The 22158-nt window shown below is 36.2% G+C and overlaps 1 protein-coding gene across 1 annotated transcript in view; it reads right to left on the bottom strand.

The window, feature by feature from the left end:
* XPR1 (xenotropic and polytropic retrovirus receptor 1) overlaps window positions 1-22158 on the bottom strand; it is a 262003-nt gene that overhangs the window by 177865 nt on the left and 61980 nt on the right. The window lies entirely within an intron of this gene.

The following is a 22158-nucleotide window of genomic DNA, read 5'->3' as shown; positions in this document are numbered from 1 at the left end:
TGTCTCTACAAAAACTGGAAAACTTAGCTGGGCATGGTGGCATGCGTCTGTAGCCCCAATTATGCAGGAGGCTGAGATTGGAGGAATGCTTGAGCCCAGGAGGTTGAGGTTACAGTGTGCTATGATTGTGCCACTGCACTCCAGCCTGGGCAACAAGATGAGACAAGACAGACAGACAGACACACAGACGAGAGAGAGACAGAAAGAGAGAGAGAGAGAATGAGAGAGAGAGAGAGAGAGAGAACAGAATGAGACAAAGAGAGAACAGGAAAAAATCTGAGAGAAAAATCAAGAAAACAAGTGGCTGGTCCTTTGACTAAGACAGTAAAATTGATAAATCTCTAACCAGACTGATAATGATGATGCTAGAGGAGAAGGATGAGGAGGAGGAGGAAGGGGATGAAGACAACACAAATGGCCAGTATCAGGAATGTGAAAGTTGACAAGGTTATAGCTTCTATCACTATGTAAAGGATAATAAGGAAATATTATGAATAACTTTATGCCAATAAATTTGACAATTTAAATTAAATAGACAAATTCCTTGAAAGATACCAACTATCAAGAGTTCACTCAAGAAAAAACAGATAACCTAAACACTCCTATTAAAATCTTCCCATGAAGAAAGTTCCAGGCCCAGATGACTTTATTAGTGGATTCTACCAAACAGTTAAAAATAATAACATCAGATATATATAAACTCTTCCGCACTAATGAAAAGAACTCTTTCCACCTCCTTCTATGAGGTAAACATTACCCTGATACCAAAACAAGACAAAGACATTATAAGACTTCTAGAGAAAAATATCCCATATAAATATAGATGTAAAAATTCTAATACAATTTTAGCAAATCTAAGTCAACAATATATAAAAAGGATACGTAATGACAAAGTGGGGCTTATCCTAAGAAGGCAGGGTCAATTTAACATGTAAAAATCAATTTAATTCACCATATTAACAAACTAAAAGACAGAAGCTGTATGATCATCTCAATAAATATGAAAAAAGCACCTAACAAAGTGCAATGTCTACTTCTAATAAAAACTCATCAAAACGTGGGCAAAGGATATGAACCAACACTTCTCAAAAGAAGACATTCATACAGCCAACAGACACATGAAAAAATGCTCATCATCACTTGCCATCAGAGAAATGCAAATCAAAATCACAATGAGATACCATCTCATGCCAGTTAGAATGGCAATCATTAAAAAATCAGGAAACAACAGGTGCTGGAGAGGATATGGAGAAATAGGAACACTTTTACACTGTTGGTGGAACTGTAAACTAGTTCAACCATTGTGGAAAACAGTGTGGCGATTCCTCAAGGATCTAGAACTAGAAATACCATTTAACCCAGCCATCCCATTACTGCGGATATACCCAAAGGATTGTAAGTCATGCTGCTATAAAGACACATGCACACGTATGTTTATTGCGGCACTATTCACAATAGCAAAGACTTGGAATCAACCCAAATGTCCATCAGTGACAGACTGGATTAAGAAAATGTGGCACATATACACCATGGAATACTATGCAGCCATAAAAAAGGATGAGTTCACATCCTTTGTAGGGACATGGATGCAGCTGGAAACCATCATTCTCAGCAAACTATCGCAAGGACAGAAAACCAAACACCGCATGTTCTCACTCATAGGTGGGAATTGAACAATGAGATCACTTGGACACAGGAAGGGGAACATCACACACCGGGTCCTATTGTGGGGAGGACGGGGAGGGATAGCACTAGGAGATATACCTAATGTAAATGACGGGTTGATGGGTGCAGCACACCAACATGGCACATGTATACATATGTAACAAACCTGCACGTTGTGCACATGTACCCTAGAACTTAAAGTATAATAAAAATAAAAATAAATAAAAATAAAAACTCTCAGCAAACAAGGGATGCCCATTCACACCACTTCTATCCAACATTGTGTTAGAGATTCAGCCCAGTGTAACCAGGCAAGTAAAAGAAATAAAAAGGCACCCAGCTTGGAAAGGTAGAAGTAAAACTGTCTTTATTGGCAGATGACACGTGGTCTATATAGAAAATCTGATCAATCTATTTTTAAAAAGCTACTGAAACTAAAAAGTAAGTTTAGCAAACTTGCACAATACAAGATCAATATGTAAAAATCTTCATATATATAGTACTTCTGCATACTAGCAATGAACAATTGGAAACTGAAATGGAAAGACAGTATCATTTGCAAGAGCATCAAAAAATACTGAATACTTAGAAATAAATCAGATTAAAGATGTGGAAAACTCATATACTACAAAACACTGCTGAGAAAAATTAAAGAAGACCAAAGGGAAATATATACCTTACTCTCAGGTTGAAAGATTAAATATTAAGCTGTCAGTTTTCCCCAAATTTATCTAGAGATTCAATAGAATCCCAATAAAAATCTTACCAGGCTTTTTTTTTATAGAAACGGATAGAGTATTCCAAAATACATAAGAAAATGCAAAGGACCTAGAATAGACAAAACTACTTTGGAAAAATAAATAAATAAATAACAAAGCTAGAATAAGAACAATGTTAACTGATTTCAAGACTATTATTAAAGCTACAGTAATTAAGAAATAGACCTACATATACATGAACAACTGATTTTATTTATTTATTTATTTATTTATTTATTTATTTGAGACAGAGCTCCACTCTGTCGCCCAGGCTGGAGTGCAGTGGCACGATCTCGGTTCACTGCAACCTCTGCCTCCCAGGTTCAAGCGATTTTCCTGTCTCAGCCTCCCGAGTAGCTGGCACTACAGGCGTATGCCACTACACCCAGCTGATGTTTGTATTTTTAGTAGAAATGGGGTTATACCATATTGATCAGCCTGGTCTCGAACTCCTCACCTCAGGTGATCCACTGCCTCAGCCTCCCAAAGTGCTGGGATTACAGGTGTGAGCCACCGTGCCCAGCCTGATTTTTTGACAAATAAAATAGTCCCTTTAAACCATGGTTTCACTTTCCATGGTTTCAGTTACCATTGTCAACAGCTGTCTGAAAATATTAAACAGAAAATTCCAGAAATAAACAATTCATAAGTTTTAAACTGCATGTCATTCTGAATAGCAGTATGAAATCTCACACCATCCTGCTCCATATTGCCTGGGATGAGAATCATCCCTTCGTCTAGGGAACAACACTACTACCCCTTAGTCACTTAGTAGCCATCTCAGTTATCAGGCTATCACAGTACTTCAGTGCTTGTGTTCAAGTAACACTTATTTTACTTAATGGCCACAAACGGCAAGAGTAATGATGCTGACATACTGTTATAATTGTTGTATTTTATTACTGTTAGTCTCTTATTGTGCCTAACTGATAAATTAAACTTTATCATATGTATGTATAAATGTAGAGAAAAAATACTGTATATGTAATTTGGTACTATCCACAGTTTTAGGCATCCACTGGGGGTCTTGAAATGTATCCCCAGCAGATAAGGGGGAACTACTGCATACAAAAGCAATACAGTGGAGACAGGATGGTCTTTTCAACAAATGGTGTTAGAACAACTGATATGTGTATATAAAAAATGAACTTTGTTCCATGCCTCACACCACATACAAAAAATTAACTCAAAATGGACACAGATCTAAATGTAAAACCTAAAACTACAAAGCTGTTAGATGCAAACAGAGGAGAAAATCTTTGTGACCTTGAATTAGGCAAAGAATTATAAGATTTGACCAAAAGCATGATCCATAAAAGAACTGATAAATTGGACTACATCAAAATTCAAAAGTTCTACTTTTGAAAAATCTTTGCAAAATCTACATCTGATAAAGGTATTGTATCTGAAATATAAAAAGAACTCTCAAAACTCAAGAATAGGAGAAAAACCACCCAATTTTTTAAATAGGAAAAAGATTTGAATATTTTCCTAAAGATATACCAATGGCAAATAAACAATAGGAAAAGTCTCAATATCACTAGTCATTTGGAAAATGTAAATTAAAAGCCTAATGAGATAACACTACATTCCTATTCTAATGACTAAAATTAAATAGACTGACAATACCAAGTATTGGTGAAGACATAGGAAAAAAAATGGAACATTCACACATTCCAAGTGAACGTAAAATTGCACTGCTACTTCGGAATCTCAAAATAATTAGGTTGACTGAAAGAAGCCAGACAAACAAGAGTACATACTATATAAATACACATAAAACTTTGGAAAATGTAAACTGATAAACAATGAAAGAAAGCCAATCAGTGTTTGACTGAGAAGGGATAGAGTGAGACGGGGTGGGAAGGAGAGATTACAAAAAGGTATGATGAAACTCTTGGGGATGATGGATATGTTCACTATCTTGAGTGTGGTTATGGTTTCACCAGTGTATACAAATGTCATAACTTACCAAATTGCACACTTTAAATATATACAGTTTATTAAATGTCAATTATACTTCAAAAAAGCGGTTTAAAAAACTCACTAACCAGGAGAGATAAAAGTTGTTTTTCTTTAAAACTTTACATGCTTATGGCCAGGCACAGTGGCTCATGCCTGTAATCCCAGCACTTTGGGAGGCCGAGGAAGGTGTATTACCTGAGGTCAGGAGTTTGAGACCAGCCTGGCCAACATGGTGAAACCCTGTCTCTAGTAAAAATACAGAAATCAGCCGGGTGTGGTGGTGGGTGCCTGTAAAAGGAGCTACTCAGGAGACTGAGGCAGGGGAATTGCTTGACCCTGAGAGATGGAGGTTGCAGTGAGCCGAGATCATGCCACTGCACTCCAGCCTAGGAGACAGAGCGAGACTTGTCTCTGGAAAAAAACAAAAACAAAAACAAAAAAACTTTACATGCTTGTAAGACTACAGCTATCTGAAGATAAAGATTTAAACGGTGGCTCAAGCCTGTAATCCCAGCACTTTGGGAGGCCAAGGCGGGCGGATCACGAGGTCAGGAGATCGAGACCATCCTGGCTAACACGGTGAAACCCCGTCTCTACTAAAAAATACAAAAAACTAGCCAGGCGAGGTGGCGGGCGCCTGTAGTCCCAGCTACTCGGGAGGCTGAGGCAGGAGAATGGCGGGAACCCGGGAGGCGGAGCTTGCAGTGAGCTGAGATCCGGGCACTGCACTCCAGCCTGGGCGACAGAGCAAGACTCCGTCTCAAAAAAAAAAAAAAATTATCTTTTAAAAATGCAAATTAGACATTTCATTTTGGGAAAAATTTTTGTTAAAAAACAATATTTAATTTTACAACATATAAAATTAAACATTACCTTTAGGAAAGAGTTTGTAATTTTAGTTGCATATTTCAAATAAAACATCCATAAAAATATTTAAGGAAAGTCATAGGCAGAGTCACGTTTTCCTGTTCTTTTGAATATTTAGGGCTAAAAATAGAAGTCAGTTATGCCAGGAATATAGGTTAAAAAAAAATCACCTTGCAATAAAATCTCCACTAAAAAATTTCAGAACTAAATCTTCCAGAAATGTAAATTTACTGATAAAATTTTTCCTACCTTTTATTTATTGTGGTAAAATATATACAACATTAATTCTACCATTTTAACCAATATTAAGAGTACAATTCAATGGCATTAAGTACATTCATAATGTTGTGCAACCATCACCATTATTATCTCCAAAATTTTCATCACCTCAAACACACATAGTAAGGAATTACAAAGTGTTTATTAGACAAAACAAAAACAGGAAATTGAACATACTTCTTTAGATGCATTTTTGTAAATCACAGATGATATGAGAGTCAGATGCTACTATCCACAAAAACAGTAGGCAAAAACCACTGGCTATTGATTACATCCACCTGAAAATTCTGAAAACTCCTATTTGTAACAGATGTTCAATTAAACTTCCTTTTACTTATTAATCTAAAAACAGTATCATGCAGCTAATTGAAAATCATGTATCTATTTTTTCCAATTTTTTTATATTGGCCAAATATTGTGCCTAAATAGTCCATTCAGCTTTTCTAAATTCATTTGACCTAATTGTTTTATTTAAATTTCTTACTAGGCGTTCTAAAAGACCTCAATAAGAAATGCTAATTAGAAATATTACTGCCATCATCCTCACATCACTACTTCAGCACCAATACCACTACCTCCAAAAAGACAAAAAGAAACCATGAGAAAAATTACCAATGGATATTAAAGACCTCCACAACCATAATCAGGACCCTGAAAGGTCTCTTACTAAGAAATAAAAGTTAAAATATTTCTAAAATATTTTGCACAAAAGATTAGGATTTATGTTTACAACAAACAACACTTTTCTTCTACTAAGGTGTTTCCAATAAACATTCTGTAGGTTTTCTGGAGAGCTGCAGTAAAAACAAGAAAAAGAAAACTAAAATCAGGAAGCACAATCCTTCTAGGTTCACAACACACAACCTATAAACAGGAACAGGGGAGAATTAGGTCTGCCTATATTCCACAGCCCTATGCAGATACTGTTACGTAGGTACTTTAAAAAGGTAGAATCTCTCAAGTCCAAAGGACACCAGGGACAGGTCTAACTTGAAAAACAATTCCACTATTAAAATTAAACTACTGCACATCATTATATTCATGTTCTCACTTATAAGTGGGAGCTAAATGATGAGAACACATGGACACATAAAGGGGAACAACACATACTGGGGCCTATCAGAGGGTGAGGGGTAGGAGAAGTGAGAGGATCAGGAAAAATAACTAATGGGTACTAGGCTCGATACCTGGTTGATGAAATAATCTATACAACAAATCCCCGTGATGTAAACTTACCTATGTAACAAACCTGCACATGTAAGTTTGATTTAAAAATCTATCCTGGTTTTCTCACCATGTAACTATTCTTCCAACTACTATCAAGACAAAAATTCTATTCTGACAGTTATTTTTGTTGATTCTCCAAAATTAGAAATCTTAACTCTTAATATGAATAAGGATTGCTTTTTTAAAACACATATTTCTACAACTGATATCAACTGAAAAATTAGCTAGAAAAACATTTGCCAAAAAGTTACTTTATAGGAAATACTGTTTTCAGCTTAAATAAATTCCATTTAACAATGCTTCTGTGGGGCTGGGCATGGTGGCTCACGCCTGTAATCCCAACACTTTGGGATGCCGAGGTGGGCAGATCACGAGGTCAGGAGTTCGAGACCAGCCTGGCCAACATGATAAAACCCTGTCTCTACTAAAAATAAAAAACATAAAAAATAGCCAGGCATGGTGGCTCGTGCCTGTAATCCCAGCTACTCAGGAGGCTGAGGCAGGAGAATTGCTTGAACCCAGAAGGCAGAGGTTGCAGTAAGCTGAGATCATGCCACTGTGCTCCAGCCTGGGTGAGAGAGCAAAACTCTGTCTTGAAAAAAAAAAAAAAGGCTTCTGTGTCCTGATAGATGTAGATATTGTAAAACAGTGAATGTACTAAATGCAATTAAAATGGTTAATTTTGTGTTACGTGAACTTTCATGTGAAAAAGATAATATTTCTATGCATATTCTGGGTCATATAGCTAATTAAAAATCATGCATCTATTTTTTCCAATACTCCTGAAGAAGGGAGCATATGGCTCTAATTGTTGCTGGCAGACACCTGGAAAATTCCAACATGAATAATGACACAGCCATGAGAATCATTTTAAAAAGCAGAGCTGGAAACTCAATGGTACCATACCTGAAGCCTGCATTCCTTAGACTTAATCAGTTCAAGATAGCACAAAGCCTATATTTTTATGGATACTTCTGAACCAGAACAAGGAACCCATGAAGGTCTCTAAATCCAGTCTGCATTAAACTAGTAACTCCAAATGTCAGAATACACTAGTCTACCAAATAAAGTCCAACTTTTTAAATTATTTAAGCCCCTTGGGAAGCTGGCTTTATCCATACAGCTAACTCTTCTCCAGTAATAACCCTCCATGCTTCATTTCAAGTGTTCTACTAAATATTCCCTGAATGTCTTATAAATGTCCACTCTTCTGGTTTTGTCTTATGGCTTCTCTGTGCTTAGAAGGCCCTCTTCTAAGGCTATCTAAATGTCAACCGTGCTTCAAGATCCAGTTCAATTCCCTTTTTCAGTAGTAATTCCCTTAGTCATTCTCTTACTACTACTTTTAGGAGGATTCTTTCATGGCCATTGTGAATAAGCTGCTTCTGAGGATATCTACATAATATATTGTGTTATTTTTGTATTGTTAAAAATTCTTCTTTGCTGTAAATTTATTAACCTAATTTTTTTTGCCATGTCAAGAGTGAACCATATCATATTTTTCCTTAAGTGGAAATTACAGTCTTATAGAAAAATGACATATTGTTTGACTAACATGCTAGAGGATCCCACATAGAAAAAACAGGAATGGGAAAATAATAAATCTTACAATGTAAGTTATCTTATTTTGACGTATCCTTTAAAATTAACTATCTCATTTTCTTGTTGTAATGGCCAAAAGATTACTTTGTGAGGAATCTAATAAGAACATATTTTGGAACTGCACAGCAATTGTGGAACAAGAGGAAATTTGAAATACATTTAATCACACTACATTTCTAACACCTTGTTTCAGAGTACGTATAGACATCTCAACCTCACACAAAATTCATGTGCGTTAGGGTATTTGCAAAATTAACTGCATGTGATAATATACCAATATAAATTCAATTTCCTTTTCCAATTTCACTGATTGTACCTCTTATAGTAAACACATAGCTGGTCAACTTCTCATCAGGAAACACGAATTGGCACTCTGTTTCCAAGGTGATAAACAATCTTTTACCTTTCAACCTTCAACAAGAAAATGAAATTTTAATCAATACAGGTAGATCCCCCACCCCAACACCCTAATCCCAAAAAGTTATGCTTGTGGTTGCCAGGCCTAAGAGTATTACTCAAAGATTAAAATCATCACAGTTTATCTTTTCAGCTACAGTAGACACATTTTGTCAAATCCAAAGTGTACTTACTAAGAATTTAAGCTTTAAAGAATAAAGAATTGTATCCTTAAATATATATATATACATTTATATTTATAAGAGTGTGTATATGCATGCATTTCTATTCCATGAAACAGAAAGCCTGAAACAGTGAATAACCCAGTAGCAATGATACTTCCAAAGCAGTGTCCAGTATGTGGCGTCTAAAAGGAAGTAAGATTCCATGATTATGACTGAAAAAAAAAAAAACCCAACAGTCCCTGGAAAACTGGCTGATTGGAGGTCCCAGGCTGGAAATACATATGATAAGTCTGGAAAATTTTGTCATATCAAATAGAAAAGAAGCTATAATAGGATACTAGGATTCTATCAAAAGGAATGAGAAAACAAACTGAATAGGCTCCCATTGGCCAAAGATGGGAATTTAATCATTAATAGGGATAAAACTGCATTGTACCAAATACATTGAAATATACAAATTGAATAAGACACTTAAAACGATTCACTGGTCATCTTTGGAAAATGTTAGAGAATCGACATTATTTTGAAAAAGATAAACAAAGGGAAATAATTAAGCATTTATGCTCTCTTTCCTATACAATCTGTATGTAAGAATAACCAAATAATTGACAAAGGGAAGTTTCCCTTTATAGAAGAATTCTGGCTAATAAACACAGGAGCGTTAGGATATCACTATTTTGTAAACCTTAATGAATTAAAAGATCTAGGGTTAGGCAATGATCATCAGTAGTAACAAAACAGATAGTCTGATTTTATATATATATATCCCTCCTGATAGAAATACACTCCAGCACCTATAAAGTATTCTTGAGAAAAAAACATACACACATTATATATAGTCAGAATGGAAACAAGCCTCTAGATTTAACGACAAATTTACAGTAAATAAAGAGAACAGAAACTATGCTAAGATGCACCACAGGAGTACAATCAGCAAAATCCAGACTCTAGGAGACAAAAACAAAAAAACCTGAATAAGCCAGTTTCTTCCATCCAAAAATAATAACAAAACTGTAAAAAGACAAACAAAAAATTCAAGAAAAAAAAGAGATGGAGCGGAAACCTATAAATTAGCTCTAACAAACAGAATTTTCTGTAATAACAGAAATAATCTGTACTGTCCAGTATGGTAGCCCCTAACCTCACATCGCTACTGAGTACTCGATATATGGGTAGGGCAACTAAGGACCAGATGATTTCATTTCAGTTTTAATCAATGTAAATAGCTACATATGGCTAGTGCCTTCTGTACTGAATGGTGACATTATAGACCAATGAAAAATTAAGAGACCTACTAATCAATCACAATATATTGTATGATGAATCTTATTTGGGTCCCTATTCAAGCTAATAAATCTCAAAATACACATAAAACAATTAGGGGCCATGTTAAAAATCTGGGGGCATGAGGGGAGTCCTGCCCTCGTCCACCACTGCTGCCAGTAGCTGTGCCTGTCATCAGCATGACTGAGAATTGATCTGCCCTGCCTTCCATTGGTGCATTATGTGCATAATCAGGGGCCTGAGAAGAGGTCTACCCTGCTTACCATGGCCAGCACCTGCACACATCATCTGGGAGCCTAAGAACTGGGAATGACCCACCCCAACAGATGCTGGCACCCATATGCATTATCCAGAGGCCTGCAGATAGGTCTGCTCTGCCCACTGCTGACATACACATATGATGTCCAGGAACTGAAGACAAGCCCACTCCACCCACCACCACCACTGCTTGAGTATGAGCGTGCCAACTACTGACCTGGTGACCCTGATCACTACTGCTGGCATCCATATATGCCATCCAGTGGCTTGGGAACATGTCCACCTTGCCCACCTTGCCCAGTGCCACCACCACTGGTGCCCAAGGACTAGTTGGTCTAGTGTTTTCATCCCTAGCAAAGCCTCAAAACAGCTTCACTAAAAAACACAGTCTAAGCCAATGAGAAACTCATAGATACCACTGACACTGATTAAAGCTAAATAAATAATTCAGAAACTACACTACTGCCCTACCCACAATCAAAACCAAAGCAACCTACCCAATCAACACTATAGTTATGCCTATAGGAAAAAGTCTTTCTCCAAGAAAGTCAATACATAAAATTGGAAGAAGTGACTGTTACATCAGAGGTGCAGACATCAGCATAAGGATGCAAGAAACATGAAAAAGCAAGAAAATATAAAGAAACACAAGTTCTCCAGGAAAAAAAAAATCCCAAAAAAGAGAAATTTATTAAATGCCTGAAAAATAATTCAAAATAATATTAAAGAAACTCAATGAGACACAAGAGAACATAAATAAACAATATAAAGAAATCAGGAAAACAATTCATGATCAGAATGAGAAAGTAACAAAAAGATACCATTTTTAAAAAATCAAACAAATCCTAGAACTGAAGAAGTCAGTGAATGAAATTAAAGATACAATCAAGAGCTTCAACAATAGACTAGATCAAGCAGAAGAAAGAATTTCTGAACTTGAAGACAAATACTTTTCAAGAACCCAGTCAGTCCAAAAAAAAAGAAAGAAAGAATAAAAGAAACTAAAGAAAGCCTATGTGACATATGGGACACCATAAAGCAGATAAATATTCTAATTCTAGGAATCCCAGAAGGTGAAATGATGGATAAAGATATAAAAAGCCTATTTAACAAAATAATTGAAAACTCTCCAAGTCTTGCAAGAGATTTGGTTATCCAGATCCAGAAGCTCAAGAATTCCCAGATTCAACCCACAAAGGTCCTCCCCAAAGCATATTATAATCAAACTCTCAAAAGTCAAAGAGAGAATTCTAAAAACATCAAGAGAAAATTGTCAAGTCACATATACAGTAGTTAACATCAGACTAACAGTAGATGTCTCACTACAAACCTTACAGTTCAGAAGACAATGAGATGACATATTCAAAGTGCTGGAAGGAAAAAAAAAAAAAATCCACCAGCCAAAATACTATGCCCAACAAAGCTATCCTTAAAAAATGAAGGAGAATTTTTTTTTCCAAATGTGCAAAGACTGAGGGCATTCATTCATCACCACTAAACCAGTCCTAAAAGAAATACTTAAGGGAATTCTACATCTGAAAGCTAAAGAATAATATCTACCATCACGAAAACACACTAAAGTATAAAATTCACTGGTACAGCAGATACACAAACATGAGAAAGAAAATGGAAACAAATGTTGTCATTACAGGAAACCACCAAACCACATGATAAACAAGAACAGAATAAAAAAGCAAAGGATGTATAAAATTAACAGAAAACAATGAACAAAATTACAGGAACAAGTCCTCAACTATCAATAATAATCTTGAATGTAAATGGATTAAATTCCCCACTTAAAAGATACATACTAGCTGAATGGATTTTTTAAACATGATTCACCTATATGCTGCCTACTAGAAACCCATTTCACCTGTAAAGACACATATAGACTCAAAGGGAAGGAAAAAGATATCTCATGCAAATGGAAACCAAAAGTGAGTAAGTCAGCATCAGATAAAATAAACTTTAAGTCAAAAACTGTAAAATGAGACAAAGAAGGTCATTAAATAATGATAAAAAGAAATTCAGCAAGAAGATACAACAATTCTAAATATGTATGTACCAACACCAGAGCACCCAGATATTTAAGGCAAATGCTAGACCTAAAGAAAGAGATTCCAATACACTAATAGTTGGGAACTTCAACACACCACTCTCACCATTGGATCAATCATCTCAACAGAAAATAAACAAATAAACATCTTAACTGCACTTAAAACTAGATGGACCCAACAGACACTTACAGAACATTTCACCCAACAGGTGCAGAATAAACATTCTTCTCATCAGCACATGGAACATTCTCTAGGACAGACCATATGTCAGGCCACAAAACAAATCTCAAAAATTTTTTAAAAGTCAAAATCATGTCAAGTAACTTCTCAGACCACAATGGAATAAAACTATAAATCAATAACAAGAAGAACTTTGTAATCTACGCAAATACATGAAAATTAGCAACATGCTCCTAAATGACCACTGGGTCAATACAGAAATTAAAAAGAAAAATTTTAAATGTCTTAAAACAAATGAAAATAGAACCACAACATACCCAAACCTACAGGACACTGTTAAAACAGTGCTAAGAGGAAAGTTTATAGCAATAAACACCTACATCAAACAAGTAGGGGGATTTCAAATTATTTAATGATACACCTCAATGAACTAGAAAAACAAGAACAAGTCAAGCCCAAATCAGTAGAAGAAAAGCAATAATAGGCCAGGTGCAGCGGCTCACACCTGTAATTCCAGCACTTTGGGAGGCTGAGGTGGGCAGATCACAAGGTCATGAGATCGAGATCATCCTGGCTAAGACAGTGAAACCCCGTCTCTACTAAAAATACAAAAAATTAAAACCCCATCTCTACTAAAAATACAAAAAATTAGCCGGGCGTTGTGGCTGGCGCCTGTAGTCCCAGCTACTCAGGAGGCTGAGGCAGGAGAATGGCATGAACCCAGGAGGCGGAGGTTGCAGTGAGCCGAGACCGCACCACTGCACTCCAGCCAGGGTGAGAGAGCGAGACTCCGTCTCAAAAAAAAAAAAAAAAAAAAAAAAAAAAGCAATAATAAGGATCAGAGCAGAAATAAACAAAAAATAGAGACTAAAAAAATATATAAAGGATCAGCAAAATAAGTTTTTGAAAAAGTAAAATGGATAAACCACTAGTAAGACTAACCAAGAAAAAAAGAATACCCATATAAAATTAGAAAGAAAAAAGGAGACATTACAACTGATCCCACAGAAATACAAACTTATTAGAGACTATTATGAACAAATTAGTGCTAATATTATAAACAAATTAATGCTAACAAATTTTAAAACCTGGAGAAAATGAATAAGTTCCTGAACAACCTACCAAGATTGAATCAGGAAGAAACAGAAAACCTGAACAGACCAATAACGAGTAGTAAGACTGAATCAATAATAAAAAATGTCTCCCAACCAAGAAAATTCCAGGATTGGATGGCTTTACTGCTGAATCCTACCAAACTTGTAAAGAACAACAGTTCTCCTCAAGCTATTCCAAAAAACTGGAGAGGAGAAAACTCTTCTTAACTCATTCTACAAGGCCAGCATTACTCGTACAATAACAAAATCAGACAAAGACACAACAAAAAAAACTGTAGGCCAATATCTCTGACAAACACAGAAGCAAAAATCCTCAACAAAATGTTAACAAACAAAATCCATCAATACATCAAAAAGATAATACACCATGATCAAGTGGGATTTATCCCAGGGATGCAAGGATGGGTCAACATACACAAATCAATAAATATGAAATATCACATCAACAGAAAACAAAAACCATATGCTCATCTCAACAGACACACAAAAAAAGCATCTGATAAAATTCAATGTCCTTTCATGATAAAAACTCTCAACAAACTAGGCACAGAAAAAGCATATCTCAACATAACAAAGGCCATACATGACAAAGCCACAGCTAACATCATACTGAAGGGGGAAAGGTGAAAGCCTTTCTTATAAGAACTGCCCACTTTCATCATTCTTATTCAACATAGTACTGAAATTCCTACCCAGAGCAATCAGACAAGAGAAAGAAATAAAAAGGAATCCAAATTGGAAAAGAGAAAGTCAAGTTGTCCTGCTTTATAGATGACATGATCTTAGATATAGAAAAACCTAAAGATTTCACCAAAAAACCTCTTAGAACTGATAAACTCTGTAAAGCTGTAGGATACAAAATTAGCATATGAAAAATCCGTAGCATTTCTATATATCAATAATGAACTAACTGAAAAGAAAGCAATCTACTTTACAATAGCTACATATATATACATATACATACATACATATGTATACATACACACACACACACACACACATACCCCTAAGAATAAATTTAACCAAGGAGGCAAAAGGCCTCTACAATAAGAACTAAACACCACCAATGAAAGAAGGTGAAGACAACACAAACAGAAAGATATCCCATGCTCATGGGTCAGAAGAATTAATAGCATTAAAATGACCATACTACCCGAAGCAATCTACAGATTCAATACAATCCCTATCAAAATGCAATGATATTCTTCACAGAAATAGAAAAAAAAAAATCCCAAAATTTGCATGGAACCACAAAAGACTCCAAATAATCAAAGCAATCCCAAGCAAAAAGAACAAAGCTGAAGGCATCACACTACCTGACTTCAAAGTATACTACAAAGCTATAGTAACCAAAATAGCAAGATATGGGACTAAACACATATACACAGGTCAGTGGAACAGAATAAAGAATCCAAAAATAAACCCACATATTTACAGAAAACTGACTTTCAACAAGGGCTCCAGAACATACACTTGAGAAAGAATAACCTCTTCAAAAAATGGTGCTGGGAAAACTGGATATCCATATGCAGAAGAATGAAACTAGATCCCCCTCTCTTACCACATACAAAAATCAACTCAAAATGGATAGAAGACTTAAATGTAAGACCTGAAACTATAAAACTACAAGAAAACAAAGGGATATGCTTCAGAACATTGGTCTGAGAAAACATTTCACGGTTAAGACTTCAAAAGTGCAGGCAACAAAAGTAAAACACACACAAACACACACACACAAATGGGACTATATTAAACTAAAAGGCTTCTGCACAGCGAAGGAAACAATCAACAGAGTGAAGAGAGCACCTGCAGAGTGGGAGAAAATATCTGCTAACTATTCATCTGAAAAGCAACTAGTATCCAGAATACACAAGGAACTCAAACAACTCAATGATGAAAAAACAAATAATCCCATTAAAAAGTGGGCAAAGGATTTGAATGGACAGTTCTCATAAGACGACATACAAATGGCCAACAGGTATATGAAAAAGTGCTCAATATCACTAATCATCAGGGATATGCAAATCAAAACCACAATGAGATACTAACTTACCCCAGAATAACTATTATCAAAAAGATAAAAAATAACAAATACTGCTAAAGATGCAGAGAAAAGGGGACTCTTATTCACTGTTGGTGGGAATGTAAATTACTACAGCCACTGTGAACAACAGATTGGAGGCTTCCGAAAAAAACTAAAAATAGTGCTGCAATAAACATACGTGTGCATGTGTCTTTATAGCAGCATGATTTATAATCCTTTGGGTATATACCCAGTAATGGGATGGCTGGGTCATATGGTACATCTAGTTCTAGATCCTAGAGGAATCGCAATACTGTTTTCCATAATGGTTGAACTAGTTTACAATCCCACCAACAGTGTAAAAGTGTTCCTATTTCTCCACATCCTCTCCAGCACCTGTTGTTTCCTGACTTTTTAATGATCACCATTCTAACTGGTGTGAGATGGTATCTCATTGTGGTTTTGATTTGCATTTCTCTGATGGCCAGTGATGATGAGCATTTTTTCATGTGTCTGTTGGCTGTATGAATGTCTTCTTTTGAGAAATGTCTGTTCATATCCTTTGCCCACTTTTTGATGGGGTTGTTTGTTTTTTTCTTGTAAATTTGTTTGAGTTCTTTGTAGGTTCTGGATATTAGCCCTTTGTCAGATGAGTAGATTGCAAAAATTTTCTCCCATTCTGTAGGTTGCCTGTTCACTCTGATGGTAGTTTCTTTTGCTGTGCAGAAGCTCTTTAGTTTAATGAGATCCCATTTGTCAATTTTGGCTTTTGCTGCCGTTGCTTTTGGTGTTTTAGACATGAAGTCTTTGCCCATGCCTATGTCCTGAATGGTACTACCTAGGTTTTCCTCTAGAGTTTTTATGGTATTAGGTCTAACATTTAAGTCTCTAATACATCTTGAATTAATTTTCGTATAAGGAGTAAGGAAAGGATCCAGTTTCAGCTTTCTACTTATGGCTAGCCAATTTTCCCAGCACCATTTATTAAATAGGGAATCCTTTCCCCATTTCTTGTTTCTCTCAGGTTTGTCAAAGATCAGATGGCTGTAGATGTGTGGTATTATTTCTGAGGACTCTGTTCTGTTCCATTGGTCTATATCTCTGTTTTGGTACCAGTACCATGCTGTTTTGGTTACTGTAGCCTTGTAGTATAGTTTGAAGTCAGGTAGCGTGATGCCTCCAGCTTTGTTCTTTTGACTTAGGATTGTCTTGGAGATGTGGGCTCTTTTTTGGTTCCACATGAACTTTAAAGCAGTTTTTTCCAATTCTGTGAAGAAACTCATTGGTAGCTTGATGGGGATGGCATTGAATCTATAAATAACCTTGGGCAGTATGGCCATTTTCACGATATTGATTCTTCCTATCCACGAGCATGGTATGTTCTTCCATTTGTTTGTGTCCTCTTTTATTTCACTGAGCAGTGGTTTGTAGTTCTCCTTGAAGAGGTCCTTTACATCCCTTGTAAGTTGGATTCCTAGGTATTTTATTCTCTTTGAAGCAATTGTGAATGGAAGTTCATTCATGATTTGGCTCTCTGTCTGTTACTGGTGTATACGAATGCTTGTGATTTTTGCACATTAATTTTGTATCCTGAGACTTTGCTGAAGTTGCTTATCAGCTTAAGGAGATTTTGGGCTGAGACAATGGGGTTTTCTAAATATACAATCATGTCATCTGCAAACAGGGACAATTTGACTTCTTCTTTTCCTAACTGAATACCCTTGATTTCTTTCTCTTGCCTGATTGCCCTAGCCAGAACTTCCAACACTATGTTGAATAGGAGTGGTGAGAGAGGGCATCCCTGTCTTGTGCCAGTTTTCAAAGGGAATTTTTCGTTTTTGCCCATTCAGTATGATATTGGCTTTGGGTTTGTCATAAATAGCTCTTATGATTTTGAGGTACGTTCCATCAATACCGAATTTATTGAAAGTTTTTAGCATGAAGGGCTGTTGAATTTTGTCAAAAGCCTTTTCTGCATCTATTGAGATAATCATGTGGTTTTTGTCTTTGGTTCTGTTTATATGCTGGATTATGTTTATTGATTTGCGAATGTTGAACCAGCCTTGCATCCCAGGGATGAAGCCCACTTGATCATGGTGGTTAAGCTTTTTGATGTGCTGCTGAATCCGGTTTGCCAGTATTTTATTGAGGATTTTTGCATCGATGTTCATCAGGGATATTGGTCTAAAATTCTCTTTTTTTGTTGTGTCTCTGCCAGGCTTTGGTATCAGGATGATGTTGGCCTCATAAAATGAGTTAGGGAGGATTCCCTCTTTTTCTATTGATTGGAATAGTTTCAGAAGGAATGGTACCGGCTCCTCCTTGTACCTCTGGTAGAATTCAGCTGTGAATCCATCTGGTCCTGGACCTTTTTTGGTTGGTAGGCTATTAATTATTGCCTCAATTTCAGAGCCTGCTATTGGTCTATTCAGGGATTCAACTTCTTCCTGGTTTAGTCTTGGAAGAGTGTAAGTGTCCAGGAAATTATCCACTTCTTCTAGATTTTCTAGTTTATTTGCGTAGAGGTGTTTATAGTATTCTCTGATGGTAGTTTGTATTTCTGTGAGGTCGGTGGTGATATCCCCTTTATCATTTTTTATTGCGTCTATTTGATTCTTCTCTCTTTTCTTCTTTATTAGTCTTGCTAGCGGTCTGTCAATTTTGTTGATCTTTTCAAAAAACCAACTCCTGGATTCATTGATTTTTTGGAGGGTTTTTTGTGTCTCTATCTCCTTCAGTTCTGCTCTGATCTTAGTTATTTCTTGCCTTCTGCTAGCTTTTGAATGTGTTTGCTCTTGCTTCTCTAGTTCTTTTAATTGTGATGTTAGGGTGTCAATTTTAGATCTTTCCTGCTTTATCTTGTGGGCATTTAGTGCTATAAATTTCCCTCTACACACTGCTTTAAATGTGTCCCAGAGATTCTGGTATGTTGTATCTTTGTTCTCATTGGTTTCGAAGAACATCTTTATTTCTGCCTTCATTTCGTTATGTACCCAGTAGTCATTCAGGAGCAGGTTGTTCAGTTTCCATGTAGTTGAGCGGTTTTGATTGAGTTTCTTAGTCCTGAGTTCTAGTTTGATTGCACTGTGGTCTGAGAGACAGTTTGTTATAATTTCTGTTCTTGTACATTTGCTGAGGAGTGCTTTACTTCCAATTATGTGGTCAATTTTGGAATAAGTGCGATGCAGTGCTGAGAAGAATGTATATTCTGTTGATTTGGGGTGGAGAGTTCTATAGATGTCTATTAGGTCTGCTTGCCGCAGAGATGAGTTCAATTCCTGGATATCCTTGTTAACTTTCTGTCTCGTTGATCTGTCTAATGTTGACAGTGGAGTGTTGAAGTCTCCCATTATTATTGTATGGGAGTCTAAGTCTCTTTGTAAGTCTCTAAGGACTTGCTTTATGAATCTGGGTGCTCCTGTATTGGGTGCATATATATTTAGGATAGTTAGCTCTTCCTGTTGAATTGATCCTTTTACCATTATGTAATGGCCTTCTTTGTCTCTTTTGATCTTTGATGGTTTAAAGTCTGTTTTATCAGAGACTAGTATTGCAACCCCTGCTTTTTTTTATTCTCCATTTGCTTGGTAAATCTTCCTCCATCCCTTTATTTTGAGCCTATGTATGTCTCTGCGTGTGAGATGGGTCTCCTGAATACAGCAGACTGATGGGTCTTGAGAATCAACCCAAATGTCCATCAGTGACAGACTGGATTAAGAAAATGTGGCACATATACACCATGGAATACTATGCAGCCATAAGAAAGGATGAGTTTGTGTCCTTTGTAGGGACATGGATGCAGCTGGAAACCATCATTCTTAGCAAACTATCACAAGAACAGAAAACCAAACACCGCATGTTCTCACTCATAGGTGGGAACTGAACAATGAGATCACTTGGACTCAGGAAGGGGAACATCACACACCGGGGCCTATCATGGGGAGGGGGGAGGGGGGAGGGATTGCATTGGGAGTTATACCTGATGTAAATGACTAGTTGATGGGTGCTGACGAGTTGATGGGTGCAGCACAGCAACATGGCACAAGTATACATATGTAACAAACCTGCACGTTATGCACATGTACCCTAGAACTTAAAGTATAATAATAAAAAAATTAAAAATAAATAAATAAATAAAATAAATGCCCCATAGTAACTCTTAGTATTTATTAAGAGGACATAATATCCATCCTCCTAGTGCAGATGCGTTCAGTGCCTCTAGCACCTCACTTAAAAAAAAAAAAAAGGCATCATAAATAACACTGAACATGTTCACTTAGGAATCTGTGTAAGAGTTTCTCTTGAATTTACCCCACAATGTGGCATTGTTGGATTACAGAAGAGATACGATGTAGGAATCTTCTCAGTCTTAATGTTTTCACTAACACTTGACAGTATACACCTTTTTATACTTGTCCCAAAAATTTAGAGTGATAGCTTACTGTTTTACATTTGCATTTTTAAAAGCAAACTAGTTTGAGTTTGGTTCATTTACTTGGGCTTGCCTTTGTACCTGTTTTTATTGCTCGTTTTTTTTTTTTGTGCATTGTCATTTGCTTCTTTTATTTTTTCACCTTGGTGATAAGTTGTTTTTTTTTGGTTTTTTTGTTTTTTTTTTTTTTGAGACAGAGTCTGGCTCTGTCGCCCAGGCTGGAGTGCAGTGGCGCGATCTCGGCTCACTGCAAGCTCCGCCTCCTGGGTTCACGCCATTCTCCTGCCTCAGCCTCCCGAGTAGCTGGGACTACAGGCGCCCACAACCGCGCCCGGCTAATTTTTTGTATTTTTAGTAGAGACGGGGTTTCACCGTGGTCTCGATCTCCTGACCTTGTGATCCGCCCGCCTCGGCCTCCCAAAGTGCTGGGATTACAGGCGTGAGCCACCGCGCCCGGCCGATAAGTTTGTTTTACCTGGTAGTGTAATACTATTCCTTCCTTATCTCTTCACTAGTCTTACTTAAATTTTATGTAAAATTATAGAACTCAATAAATACTAAAATCAAATTTAAAAACAAAATATTGAATTGGTTACAAATTTCTGTTATTATTTAGATTATAATAGAATAAAAATAATAAATTGCTAATATAATTGACATCATTAGCATTTTCCTTTCATCAGAGAAATCATTCAGATTTAGCGGCATTGCTGAAATACTTGCTTAGTAGTCATAGTTTGTCTATTTACTCTGTTAACTTTCTATGTTTATGACAATATTATCTGTAAATAGTGGCACAGTTCCCCTCTTTTCTATAAAGCTTTACAACTTTGTTTCTGCTTTAGCATTTCTTTGGATATTGGTGGTAGTCAGGACTTTGAATATTATATTGAATCAAAGCAATGTGGACAGCCTTCCTTTTCTTATTTTCATCTTAAATAAATTTCCCGTACAATTCTCTATTAACTATTTTATTTACTATAAAATTTGGGTTGATTACCCTTTATCAATTTAAGGACATTCTCATTTATGCATATTGCTTAATCTTCTGAGGGTTTTTATCTTAAGTAGGTCATGAACTCTATCACACTTTTTAAAAATGCACCTATAGAAATGTTCATATGTATGTATTTTTGTGTTTGATAGTCAACTAACTATTTTATAAGATGATCTTTCTATTCCTAGGACAAACAATATTAAAACAAGAGGTATTACTTATTAATACACTATTAGTTTCTATTGATGTTCTCATAGCAAAAATTGGTGTATCTGTAATTTTCTGTTTTTACTTTATTCCCACCAGGTTTTAAGACACACACAATGTATTTTCTAGACTCTGCGTCTTCAAGTCTTCCTGCCTTGCACTTGTGATATCACCTTTGTATGTTCCATCTCTCACCATAATGACCGATTGAATTCTTCATTTTTTTAATGGTATAGCTCAGTAAATATGTTTCTATCTGTAAACTCAAAAAAAAAAAAAAAAACTAAAAATAGAACGACCACTTAATCCACCAATCCAAAGAAAAGAAAATTAGTATATCAAAGGGATATCAGCACCAACATGCATACTGCAGCACTACTCACAATAGCCAAGATATGGAATCAACAGATGAATGGATAAAGAAAACATGGTGGGTGTGGGGGGTGTGTGTGTGTGTGTGTGTGTGTGTGTGTGTGTGTGTGTGTGTGTGTGTGTGTGTATGCGCGCGCGCACACACAACAATCAGGAGTGGGGTGACACACGATTAGCCCTTTCACTGATAATTGTTAAAGTTCAATTATTGAAAAGTGGGGTTCTTTATACATCCTCTCTACTTTTGTATGTCTTTAAAAGTTCCACAATCAAAAAAAATTGGGGGAGG

This window comes from Macaca mulatta, chromosome 1 (assembly GCF_049350105.2).
Source record: "Macaca mulatta isolate MMU2019108-1 chromosome 1, T2T-MMU8v2.0, whole genome shotgun sequence".
In the NCBI taxonomy this organism is placed as follows: domain Eukaryota; kingdom Metazoa; phylum Chordata; class Mammalia; order Primates; family Cercopithecidae; genus Macaca; species Macaca mulatta.
Note: the sequence above shows the minus strand (reverse complement) of the source record. Positions and strands in the feature narration are given on the sequence as shown.